The sequence below is a fragment of the Xiphophorus couchianus genome, chromosome 11 (genome assembly GCF_001444195.1).
Source record: "Xiphophorus couchianus chromosome 11, X_couchianus-1.0, whole genome shotgun sequence".
NCBI classification, from domain to species: domain Eukaryota; kingdom Metazoa; phylum Chordata; class Actinopteri; order Cyprinodontiformes; family Poeciliidae; genus Xiphophorus; species Xiphophorus couchianus.
Window position 1 is genome coordinate 1,142,795 of NC_040238.1, and position 12,670 is coordinate 1,155,464.

At 45.5% G+C, this 12,670-nt stretch overlaps 1 long non-coding RNA gene across 1 annotated transcript; it reads right to left on the reverse strand.

Moving 5' to 3' along the window:
- Positions 1-963: 963 nt before the first annotated feature.
- LOC114153670 (uncharacterized) lies at positions 964-1,763 on the reverse strand. The gene is made up of 3 exons (XR_003597377.1): positions 1,533-1,763; positions 1,134-1,455; positions 964-1,054 (listed from the first exon to the last, which is right to left on the reverse strand). It is a non-coding gene; the product is annotated as an uncharacterized LOC114153670 (long non-coding RNA).
- Positions 1,764-12,670: the final 10,907 nt, after the last annotated feature.

The window sequence follows — 12,670 nt, forward strand, 5'->3', positions numbered from 1 at the left end:
AGACTAGTCTTTTTTGCCTCTCCTCAGGTGTCAGGCGGGTGTTACCCAGCTGCATGGGTTCAGGTTCTGCGGTCTCCGAGGGGTTGGGTGCTTCCTGAAGACTAGGACGGGTAGCTTGTAGGGGGGCTCTGACTGAGGGATTTCGGCGATTTCTCTCTTTGGCTCGAGACCGAATTCTATTATCCAGTCTTATGGTCAGACTTATAAACACCTCTAGAGTTGCAGGTTCATCCAGAGTAGCTAACTCATCTTTAATCTGTTCACTCAAAGCATGAAAGTAAGCACTTTTAAGTGCCGTGGCATCCCAATTTGAGGCTGCTGCCTTTATCCTAAAGTCAATGGCAAAATCAGACACAGTTCTTTGCCCCTGTCTTAGGTTCCAAAGTTCTCGGGAAGCTGAAGTCTGGTCTGTCTCTTGACTAAACACCTGTTTTAATTCTTTAATGAAATCGGGATAGGAACAACCAAAATCAGTGGGGGAGGAAAACTTAGCTTCGGCCCAAGCCAGAGCTCGACCGGACAGCAGGGACAGCACATATGCTATTTTAGCGTTGTCGTGTGGAAAACTTTGAGGACAGGAATTGAAAATGATGGAACATTGTAAGATAAATCCTCCACATTTGTGCACATCACCTGTGAACCTCTCGGGAACTGGCAGCCAAATCTCCGAAAACGTGGGACGGATTGGCGGGTCTGGAACTGCAGGTGAGGCTGGGGCTGGAGGCTGCGCCTGCTGAACGGAGCCTTGCAAAAAGTTAGACAACTCGGTTAACCGACGGTTTGTTTCGGCCTGTCTGTTACTCAACTCTTTTAAAGCTGAATCATGTGACTGTATGAGAGCGTGTTGTTCCGATAAAGCCCTTCTTATAGCGTCTGCTGGGGTAGGTTGTTGGCCTGAGTGTTCTGTCATGATGGGTGATAGCCGGGTTACCCACATGCAAGAACACACCAAGAGAAGCGATATGAAACAACAATAATATTTATTTTGGTGAAAGGAAGAGGGGTCAGGGGAAATAGTTCTGGAACCTGGGACTGGAGGAAACTGGTCATCAGACTGTATATGAGAAAAAGCGGAGTGAGACACGGGATGGGTCAAATGGAATAATTCTGAGAATCTTTCGTAGGACGCTTACTTGAATGCGGAGGTTAGTATTGTCAATGGTGGCGGCTGGAGAAGTGAGTTACCGTCGGAGAGCGAGCAGGTAAGCCTTGCAGCTGGAGAGCAGAGTGGGCTGACTTCCGAGCGGGGCTTCGACAGTTAGCTCCCGGAACATGAAACGCTGGCAGGCTCAGTCGGTGGCGAGGCACAGAGGATCCACGGGGAGGGACCAGGGAGGTAAGTGCACGGAGGAAGGCAACCGATTGGTAATACCAATGGCGTCGTGAGGAACACAAGGAAATCCAGGGGGGAGCGCTTGTCCACATCCAGGAGTCACAGGGCGATCACAAGGAAATCTGACGGGGAGAACACAAGGAGCGATCAGAACACAGGGAGCGATCATAGAAGGCTTCTTCCTAAGAAAAACGTCTACCAGTGAAGGCAAACACTCAGGCACTGGAGTGTCAGCTAGGCTGTCCTTATGAAGCACCTCCGCAGCTCTTGAAAATTAGACACAGGTGCGTCTACAGGTTGGCCGCCACACTTCTCCAGGGGCTCCGCTCACTGGTGACATCTGATGGCTGTTAAAGGAAACGCAGCTTCCCAGAAAAAACCCAGGACAGAAGAGGAAAAGAAAACAAAATAAAACAGGAAAAAGAACCCCAACCTAACATCAACTGGTCAATAAAATGAACTGAATGAAGTGTGAAGTCTGGTCCTGGTCCTTCAAGTGTGGACACCTCACAACATTAAAACACGCTGACAGTCTGCCTCACTTAGAGCAAATTGCTGCTATCTAGGTGTAGCCACTGGTTAAAAACCATGCAATTAAGGCCTGTAATATTTACAAAATATTTACGAGGTTGGTTTTATGTAAGAAAAAAAAAGGATAAGTGAGAAATGTGTATTGTTTTGTACATTTTTAATCTGAGTGATTATATACATGAGGGAAAAAACAGAAAGCCAAAACTTTTCTGGAGGTGACTTGTGTATTTACATAAGTGTATTGTTTGATTAATCATCCCATTTGTTTAAAGACTATATTGAATATCCTACCTACGAAAGTAGTTTAGGTTAAAGAGGGACAAGTAAACTCCATCCATCCATCCATCCATCTTCTTCCGCTTATCCGAGGTCGGGTCGCGGGGGTAGCAGCTTCAGAAGGGAGGCCCAGACTTCCCTCTCCCCGGCCACTTCTTCCAGCTCTTCCGGGGGAATCCCGAGGCGTTCCCAGGCCAGCCGAGAGACAGAGTCTCTCCAGCGTGTCCTGGGTCTTCCCCGGGGCCTCCTCTCGGTGGGACGTGCCCGGAACACCTCACCAGGGAGGCGTCCAGGAGGCATCCTGACCAGATGCCCAAGCCACCTCAACTGGCTCCTCTCGATGTGAAGGAGCAGCGGCTCTACTCTGAGTCCCTCCCGGATGACTGAGCTTCTCACCCTATCTCTAAGGGAGAGCCCAGCCACCCTACGGAGAAAACCCATTTCGGCCGCTTGTATCCGCGATCTCGTTCTTTCGGTCATGACCCAAAGCTCATGACCATAGATGAGGGTGGGAACGTAGATCGACCGGTAAATCGAGAGCTTCACTTTTTGGCTCAGCTCTCTCTTCACCACGACGGACCGGTACAGCGCCCGCTTGACAGCAGACGCTGCGCCAATCCGCCTGTCGACCTCCCGCTCCCTTCTTCCCCCATTCGTGAACAAGATCCCGAGATACTTAAACTCCTCCACTTGGGGCAGGACACCCCCCCTGACCCGGAGAAGGCACTCTACCCTTTTCCGGCTCAAGACCATGGCCTCGGATTTGGAGGCACTGATCCCCATCCCGGCCGCTTCACACTCGGCTGCGAACCGCTCCAGCGAGAGCTGCAGATCACGATCTGATGAAGCCAAAAGGACCACATCGTCTGCGAAAAGCAGAGATGAGATCCTAAGGCCACCAAATCGGATCCCCTCAACACCTTGGCTGCGCCTAGAAATTCTGTCCATAAAAGTGATGAACAGAATCGGTGACAAAGGGCAGCCCTGGCGGAGTCCAACTCTCACCTGAAACGAGCCCGACTTACTGCCAGCAATGCGGACCAGACTCTGACACCGGTCATACAGGGACCTGACAGCCCGTATCAAAGGGCCCGGTACCCCATACTCCCGGAGAACCCCCACAGGGCTCCCCGAGGGACACGGTCGAACGCCTTCTCCAAGTCCACAAAACACATGTAGACTGGTTGGGCGAACTCCCATGCACCCTCCAGGACCCTGCCGAGGGTGTAGAGCTGGTCCAGTGTTCCACGACCAGGACGAAAACCACACTGCTCTTCCTGAATCCGAGGTTCGACTATCCGACGGACCCTCCTCTCCAGGACCCCTGAATAGACCTTGCCAGGGAGGCTTAAGAGTGTGACCCCTCTATAATTGGAGCACACCCTCCGGTCCCCCTTTTTGAACAGGGGGACCACCACCCCAGTCTGCCAATCCAGGGGAACTGCCCCCGATGTCCATGCGATATTGCAGAAAGACTTCCGCACAAGTAAACTCAACAGAGAGAAAAAAAAACTGAGCAATGGGATTAGAAGAAGAAATGAGAAGAGCGCGAGGGAGAGGAGAAGAAGAAGCTAATGGTGACCGCTGCTAATGTTTGCTGAGGTTGAGATGGGACAAGGAACTGGATTGTTAGGGTACGTTCTGCACAAATAATCCTGCACACGGGCTGTGGGATATCTGCGAAAGAATTCTGCAGTGAAAAGCACAGAGGAAAACTGCGGCTGAATCAAGGAGAACTGCGGCTGATCCGAGGTGGCGAGAGGGACATGGCGACACTGATTTCAGCGCGACGGAGGAGCAGTCCTGCAACCCGAGTGTCGGAGTTTTAAAGGAAGTTGAACTCGCGAAGCATCCATCACGGAGAGGACGTCGGCTGAGCGAGCAGGTCGGAGTTGGTTCGTTGTTTAAACGGAGAAGAGGATCGTCGAAGCGACATCGATCTCTAGTTTCACCAGGCCTGCAACGAAACCTTAAACCAGTACCGGACAGTGTGTGTGTGTGTGTGTGTGAGAGAGAGAGTATGGGCCCATGTGTGATATTGTGATTTTGAACTGTAAATTTTCTGTACATGTATGGAGTTCTATTGGTAACAAAAATTGAATTCTGGTTGTAGTAAAGCAATAGTTAACAGTGAGGGGTTTTCTTAAAAATCACAAAGGTAAAGTGAGTAAAACATAAGGGACTGAAAGAAAAAGTGCCTTATCGACTTTATTTTGTTTTGGGAAACATTTGTTGTGAGGGAATTGATAACCTCGTCCTATGTTTAAGTTTTTGATTGTTTTGGGGATTTGTGGAGCTAAGGTTTTATTTTTCTTAAGCTCTTATTAAACGAAACTGTTCAGGTAGCTGGTTGTCTGGAGTAGTTTATGTTACATCATAGGAGTGTATGATAATTGGAAGAGTAAGGAATTACTCAGTATTGGTAAACCTGTGTGGTATCTACCAGAACTATTCGAACCCAAATAGCCACCCCACCAGTGAGTTTAAGTTCTTGTCCCAGTTACTAGCGGACGGAGCAGTGGGGTGCTACATAGGACAAGGGAGAGAAAGAACCCAGAAATGCAACCATCCCTTCAAGATTATAATAGAGTAGATCAACAAGCTGGAAGCACTCTGTTCTGCTAACCTTTAAGTCCAAAAGAGCCATCAAACACATGCTGTTTTAACTATATCATGTACTCTTTCATTTTACTGATTGCTTTGACAGAAAGCAAATATTAAAGGTTTTTATCAAAACTATTTCTGAGTGCATGTTGGAGTGAGAGTTGACCTGCAGATCATGACGGGTTTGTTTAGGGATGTGTGTGTGTGTGTGTGTCTAGATGTGTTGATGTTTCTTTAATGTTTAGTAATGCCGGTGTCTCAAGAATGTTCCGAATTCTTCGCAGTCCGTTTGTTCATGAACCAAACAGATATGGATATTATTATTAAAACACCTCTAATGTAACTACAAGACACCTGCCAGGGAAAACATCAGATAGAACCTGGCTCATCTTCTACTGCATGATTTCATCGCTGTCATGATTTATTGTGTGGTAGAAGAACTGCACGACTCGAGTCCAGGGTGAGGGAGAAAACTTCCCTCTAATTGTTATCAAAACTATGATCAGGATCAGACACAAGCAGTTGAAGACAGGCAGCTACAGGTAAATGACGCTAAAACACAAGACTGACTATCCAAGACTCAAATGACTCAGATGACTGTAGGACCCAACAAGGAACTGAGCACAACAGGTAAGGTCAAATACAGTGGAGATAAGAAGGGAAAGAAGACACAGCTGGATACAATCAAAGGTAAGATGAGACAACACCAGGACTAAATCAACCAATTAAAAGGAAAACATGACACAAGAGGACTGAACTAACCCAAACGCATATACCAAAAAAACAATCATCACAACTCCCAGCAATATATTTACTCCCACACTCTCTCTCTAACCTTTAAAACATCAAAACTGAGAAACAGCTTTATTCAAAATAATTCTGGATGATCAACTGTAACTGAAATCCATCAAACCCAATCATTCATGTCAAAATTACATTACCTGTGCAGTCATACCTGTCCTATTTTACATGTAAACTTTACTTTTGTTGACAGACTCTGAACATTCTCTACAAAAGTGTGACATGTTTAATGGTTTTAGTTTATTTTATCACTGTTTACTCATTTGTGTGATGTTGCTGCATGATTCACCTCCCCTCTTTTAGCTAGCTTTGAACAAGGAGCAGACAGTGTTGAAGTTCAGAGTCTGCAGGGACCCAGGTTGGTGATTCCACTGACACCCATAGAAGAGATATGAGGGGTTGGGCTCTGAAAACATAATGTCCTAACCTAACTAAAATAAAGGCCTACATCAATTTGTGCCAAAGCAAAATGCCTTAGGTCATTATTTTATGGAGATGACTATTAGCTACATGAAAGTACACAAATATATTTTTATTCCTTAACTACCTCAACTTCTTCTCCCATGATGAAAATAGTTTCTAAAGTGTGCAGATGGAGAGACTCCAGTCCCCTGTGGTGCTCCTGTGTTGCTGACCACCTGGTTAGACACACAGTCCTTCAGTCTCTCAAACTGTTTCTGGTGTGTTTGGTAGTCATAGATCCAGATGATTGTTGAGGCCTCCTCTTGTGTCCTTTGGAGTATCTCAAAGAGCAGATCAACTTGAATGTGTTAAATTTTCTTGGAGAAATCAAAGAACATGATCCTCACAGTGCGGCCTGCTTTGTCCAGATGACAGTGGGTTTGTTGAAGTAGGTGTATGATGGCCTGATCAACTTCATGGCGATAAGCAAACTGCAGGGTTTCTGATATGTGTGTGAGAGACACCGAATTTATTAATTTATTTATTTATTATACTGTTCAAGTGTATTATAGTTCACAGGTACCCCACCCAATTTGTTTTGTTTATTATAATAAGTTCATTCATCTTTCATTGTAGCTTGATAACTTAGTAACTGATATTTCCTTTATGTCATTGAATGCGACGTTTTTTTTATGTGTGTTCCTGGAACGTCGGGGTGCAGTGCTCTGTTTCCGTTCTTCAGAGGAGCGTTAGGCACCGAGTATGTCAAGCTGTTTTTTTGTATAAAGGTAAATAAAATCTCCTTTTTAATTCGCAAAGACAACTCCGAATGTCATCTGTGTCTGAGCCGAGCAACATATAATGGCGAGCCAGCCAGGAGTGATGTTTTAAAAGGATTTTTGGCGAAACAAAACGGAGATTTTTTAGAACCGTTGGCAGGTAACGGTAGCGTTGTTCGCTGCTCAAGTAAAACTCTCTCCGACCATCGGACCTGAGATCTAAAAGATTTAAGAAGAGTTTTCATCCAAGGGGTATGAGAACATTTTTATGAGTTTCCACAATGGAACTGGAATCTCTGCGAGACGAAGTCACAGCCGCGCTTTGTCAGTTAAGCCGCGATCGGCTGTTGGAGGTCAGTTATCAACTGAAATGCTTTGCTACAGAGGAAGAACCGACGAAAGACAGTACCAGACGCCAGCTGATGAGGGTTGTAGAAAATAAGCTGGACGAAGTTGAAAGCAGCTACACTCCAAATGACGCTGTGCAGTTTGTAAACAAACTTTTATGGGCTTTGGGCCGACCGGAAGCTAAAGAGGAGCGTCGTGGAATTCTCCGCTCCTTCGATACAAGTAGCAAATATGAAGAGCTGCAAGGGGAGATCAAGGCCATAGCAGAAAAACTCAGACTAACGGAAGCCGCTGCCGGCTTCGAGCTGAGCTCATCAGCCAAAGTACTGGAGGTGACCATTCGCCGTGAGTTTCGCATCTGTGGTCAAATAGGAGGTAGCGGGCAGCGTGATCGGCTGTCCTACACCAGCCTGCTGCACCAGATAGAAAATGGACTCCGGAAAGGCCACAGCGAGCCAGAAGTTATGGAAGCGGTGATAAGAGCAATCAACCCTGGTCTCAAGCTGCGTGATATGCTGGAAATAAAGACTGATTTGACGCTCCCACAGCTAAAGACAATATTAAAAGGACATTACAGAGAAGATGACACATCTGACTTGTACCAAAAACTGGTGAATATTTCCCAGGACCCAAAAGAGTCAGCTCAAGAATTCTTATTCAGGGCCATTGAGCTTAAAGACAGGCTTTTATATGCATCCAAGAACGAAGAAGCGGAAGACTACAGCGTGGACCTGGTGAAAAGGAAGTTTTTAAGATCAGTGGGTACAGGACTGCAAAATGATAATATCAAATTTCAGATCAAGACACTTCTTGACGACCCAGATGTAACTGATGAGACACTGATTGAGAAATTTAATGAAGCTGCAAATCTTGAGACAGAGCGGCTAAACAAACTAAAGAGAAACAACCCAAAAACAACAAGGATTAACGAGCTGCTCACTGAAGATGAACCACGCAACAGATCTCAGATCAAGGATGACAAGACGACAGCTCCTGCTCTACCTGAAATGCACACCTTAGTGAGCGAACTGAGAAACGAGGTTGCAGAGGTAAAACAGATGTTCATCGCTTCCCTGAACACCAGTAAATGGCATGCTGCAAAGAGGACATCGGACGCTGGAGGTACCCAGAGAAGGAGGGGATGTAGAACCTGCCAGAGCAACGGGAAAGGAGACGACTGCACCCATTGCTTCAAATGTGGTCAGCCAGGTCACATCTCCAGAGGATGCAGAGTTCCACGTCAGCAGCAGGAAAACATCGGAGGGCCACTGTCATGGGACCAGCAGTGACCCGGCCACCACCCGCTGCCTTTTCTGCTACCGGGAAGAATCAGTTGACGCTTCACTCCAGAGGTGTTCAGGTTGCTCAGCTGCCATGTATTGTTCCAAAGCATGTCAGACACAACACTGGCACAAACACTACCACACATGTAAAGCTGTGAGACTAGCTGAACAATATCTGGGTGAAAAAAAAGAAAAGAGTTGTTTTCCGCTTGTAGAAAATGTTGACATTTCCTCAGATAAATAGGGGAAGAAACTAGTAAAACTAATTGGTAGTCATAAAATGGTGAGTTGCACTTCTGACAATCTACCAGTTGTAGCACTGTGGGACACAGGTGCACAGGCCACAGTGATAAATGACAATTGGAGGGCGGATCACTTACCTCACACCACTATAAGGGGGATAGATGAGCTCTTGGGATCAGAACCATTAAATGGGCTTGCTGCTAATCAAACAGAAATACCATTTATAGGGTGGATCCCCATAGATTTTAAACTTACTGGGGTTAAAAAGTCTAGCTCTAGCCTCCTAGTGCCTGTGCTTGTCTCAAGTGACCCAAATGTGGCTCAGGACCCTATTATAGGGTACAATGTGATAGAGGAAGTCATCAAAGAGCAATTGAAGCAACAGGGCAATAAAAACAACGATATTGCTAACATAGTGAGCAGTGCTTTTGACATTGATGTTGGATCTGCAGAGACTTTTATCCAGTTAATACAGACATCCCAGAGCCATGGAAAGGAGATTCAAGTAAAAACAGGACGGAGTAAAATTATCCTAGGCTCTGGTGAAACTCTAACCATTCGCTGTCGAACTCACATCCAGGCTGACGAGGACACTGTAATGTTGTTTTGTCCTACCCTGAATACCAGCATCCCAGAAGGACTTCATATGCAAGAAGTACTGTTTAAAATTAAAAGAGGCAACTCAGCCATGGTCCCAGTGTTTGTCACCAACACCACAGGTTACAATGTAACTTTAAAATCACGTCTCATTCTGGGCCATATCGAGGCTGTAAAAGCAATATATCCAGCTGCTTTGCAACCAGTAGAGAACCGACAAATTAATAACATGACAAGGGATGCAGATGTTAAAGTTTCATCACCTGCCAGCAGTGACCCGAGTGATATTTGGGATCCTCCTGTACAGGTAGATCATTTAACTGGTGAGCAGCAGCTTGCAGTGAAAACAATGCTCAGAGAGGAGTGTAAAGCTTTTGCCAAAGATGAAAATGATATTGGTTGTATTCCCAGTCTTCGCATGCACATTACTCTCAAAGATCAGACACCAGTTCAAAAGACCTACATTAGTGTGCCTAAACCACTGCACCAGGAAGTAAAATCCTACCTGCAGGACTTGATAAACAGAGGCTGGGTTACAAAATCAAAGTCATCCTATTCTTCGCCAATAGTCTGTGTGAGAAAGAAATCAGGCGAGCTCAGACTTTGTGTAGATTATCGAGAACTTAATCGCAAATCAGTACCTGACAGACATCCTATTCCCAGAATACAAGACATGCTGGACAGCCTTACAGGTAGCTCCTGGTTTACAGTATTGGACCAGGGAAAGGCTTATCATCAGGGATTTTTAGATGAGGACAGCCAGCCACTCACAGCATTTATTACTCCATGGGGTTTATACCAATGGACTAGAATCCCATTTGGACTCAGTTCAGCACCAGCAGAATTTCAGAGAAGCATGGAGGAGTGTTTGTGGGGTTTGCGTGATGATGTTTGCCTACCTTATCTTGATGACAATTTGGTTCACAGCAAATCATTTGAAGACCATGTTGCACATGTAAGAGCAGTCTTACAAAGATACCAGAAACATGGGGTTAAACTTACTGCTAAGAAGTGTGAACTTTTCAAGCCAAAGGTCAGGTTTTTGGGTAGGATGGTGTCAAAAGAGGGTCATAGCATGGATCCAGCAGAGATCGCCCCCGTTCTGGCACTCAAAGAAAAACAACCCAGCACAGTGGGAGAGGTGAGACAGATACTGGGCTTTCTGTCTTATTACAGGTCTTATATTCAAGACTTTTCATGCATCGCAAAGCCCTTGTATGAACTGATTGCAACCCCAGCAGATGCTAAAAACTCCCTCCAAGGCTCAAAAAAACAGGAAAATAGAAAACAGAGGAAAAACAAACTGAGCAGGGGACAGCTGCCCTCATCATTCCCTGTTAAATGGACAGAAACTCATTATCAAGTTCTGTGCTACCTAGTCGACAAATTGACAAACCCTCCTATTCTAGGATACCCAGATCTAAATGAACCATTTGTGCTGCATACTGATGCTTCTCAAGCAGGGTTAGGGGCAGTTCTCTATCAACGCAGAAACGGCAAGTTACGAGTTATAGCTTATGGATCGAGAACTCTAACCCCACCGGAGAAAAACTATCATATGCATGCAGGTAAACTTGAGTTTTTAGCGTTAAAATGGTCTGTCTGCGAGCGCTTCAGGGATTATTTGTTTCATGCGCCATCTTTTGTGGTTTACACCGACAATAATCCACTCACTTATGTTTTGACAACAGCAAAATTAAATGCGTCAGGTCAACGTTGGGTTGCTGAGTTGGCAGACTTCAATTTTACTATAAAATACAGACCTGGGAAAACAAATTCAGATGCAGATGGGTTATCTCGAATGCCCCTTGATTTTGAAAACTATATGAGAAGCTGCACACAAACAATTAGTCAAGACGCTGTAGTAGCCACACAGCAGGGTATCTTAGTGCAGCAAGCAGAACCAGCACCAATGTTGAATGCAATCTCCTTTAATGTCCTGCAGCAACAAACAGGAGCAGAGAGACTTTTGGAGTCCGTTCAACCAATACCAAGACTGGAAATCTGTGCAGCACAGCGGCGAGACCCTGTAATAGGTAAAATGTATGAGTATAGGCTGCAAAACAAAAGACCTGCTGCACATAAACTCCAAACTGAGAGTCCTGAGTTTAAAGCTTTGGCTAGAGAGTGGAGCAAACTAAAAATCACAAAGGATGGAACAATGTTTAGAATGACCAAACACAAAAAGCAACTGGTCCTTCCTTCAGTGTACCATTCTTTGGTGCTAGATGAATTGCATAAACAAATGGGTCACTTGGGCTCAGAACGGACACTCAATCTGATTAGGGATCGTTTCTTTTGGCCAAAGATGCAAAAGGACGTTGAACATTTTGTCACCAATGTTTGTGAATGCCTAAAAAAAAGAAAACCTAACAGACAGGCACGTGCCCCTATGTTGAGCATAGAGACCACTCACCCATTTCAGCTAGTGTCAGTTGACTTTTTGCATTTGGAACAATGCAGAGGTGGTTTCGAGTACATTTTGGTAGTGATGGACCACTATACCCGCTTCGCTCAGGCCTACGCAACTACAAACAAATCAGCAAAAACGGTGGCAGATAAACTGTTTAATGACTTTTGCCTCAGATTTGGTTTTCCAGAAAAATTACACCATGATTTAGGACGAGAGTTTGAAAACAGGTTGATACATCACCTGAAAGAACTGTCTGGTGTTAAGGGGTCACACACCACCCCCTATCACCCACAAGGGAACGGACAAACAGAAAGATTTAACAGGACTCTTCTTTCTATGTTAAGAACGCTAACGGAGGAACAGAAAACAGATTGGAAAAATCACCTCCACAAAGTTGTACATGCATACAATTGCACTGTTAATGATGCCACCAGTTACTCTCCCTTCTTCTTGCTGTTTGGGAGGTCGCCCCGGTTACCAGTTGATCTTCTGTTTGGCCTTGAGCGAGAGCAAGGTTCGGGTTCCTACCAGGACTATGTGGACAGATGGGGACAAAGGATGGCCGAGGCATACAGCATTGCCTCCAAAAACGCAGCCAAGTCTGCTGACCGAGGGAAAATACAGTACGACAAGAGAACACATGGTCCAGGACTGCGAGTCGGAAGTCGTGTACTTGTTAGAAATGTGGCAGAAAAGGGAGGGCCAGGCAAAATCCGCTCCTATTGGGAAGATAACATCTACGTGGTTAAGCGTCAAATGGGGGAGGAAAGTCCTGTGTTCGAACTGGAGACAGAAAATGGAAAAGGCAGAACAAGAGTTTTGCATCGAAATATGTTGTTGCCCTGTGATTTCCTCCCTCTGTGTTCAGATGAGAACATGACTGTAGCCCGTACAAATACAAAGAAGAGATATGACAACAAACGGAGGCGAACGCGTGTGGAACAGACACAACAAACAGGAAGTGAGGAGGAGGCTCAAGAGGAGAATTTCTCTGATGTGGTTTTCAGATGGCCTCTTCCAGAGCCTAGCAGTATACTGGACCCCATGGCTACAGAATTTG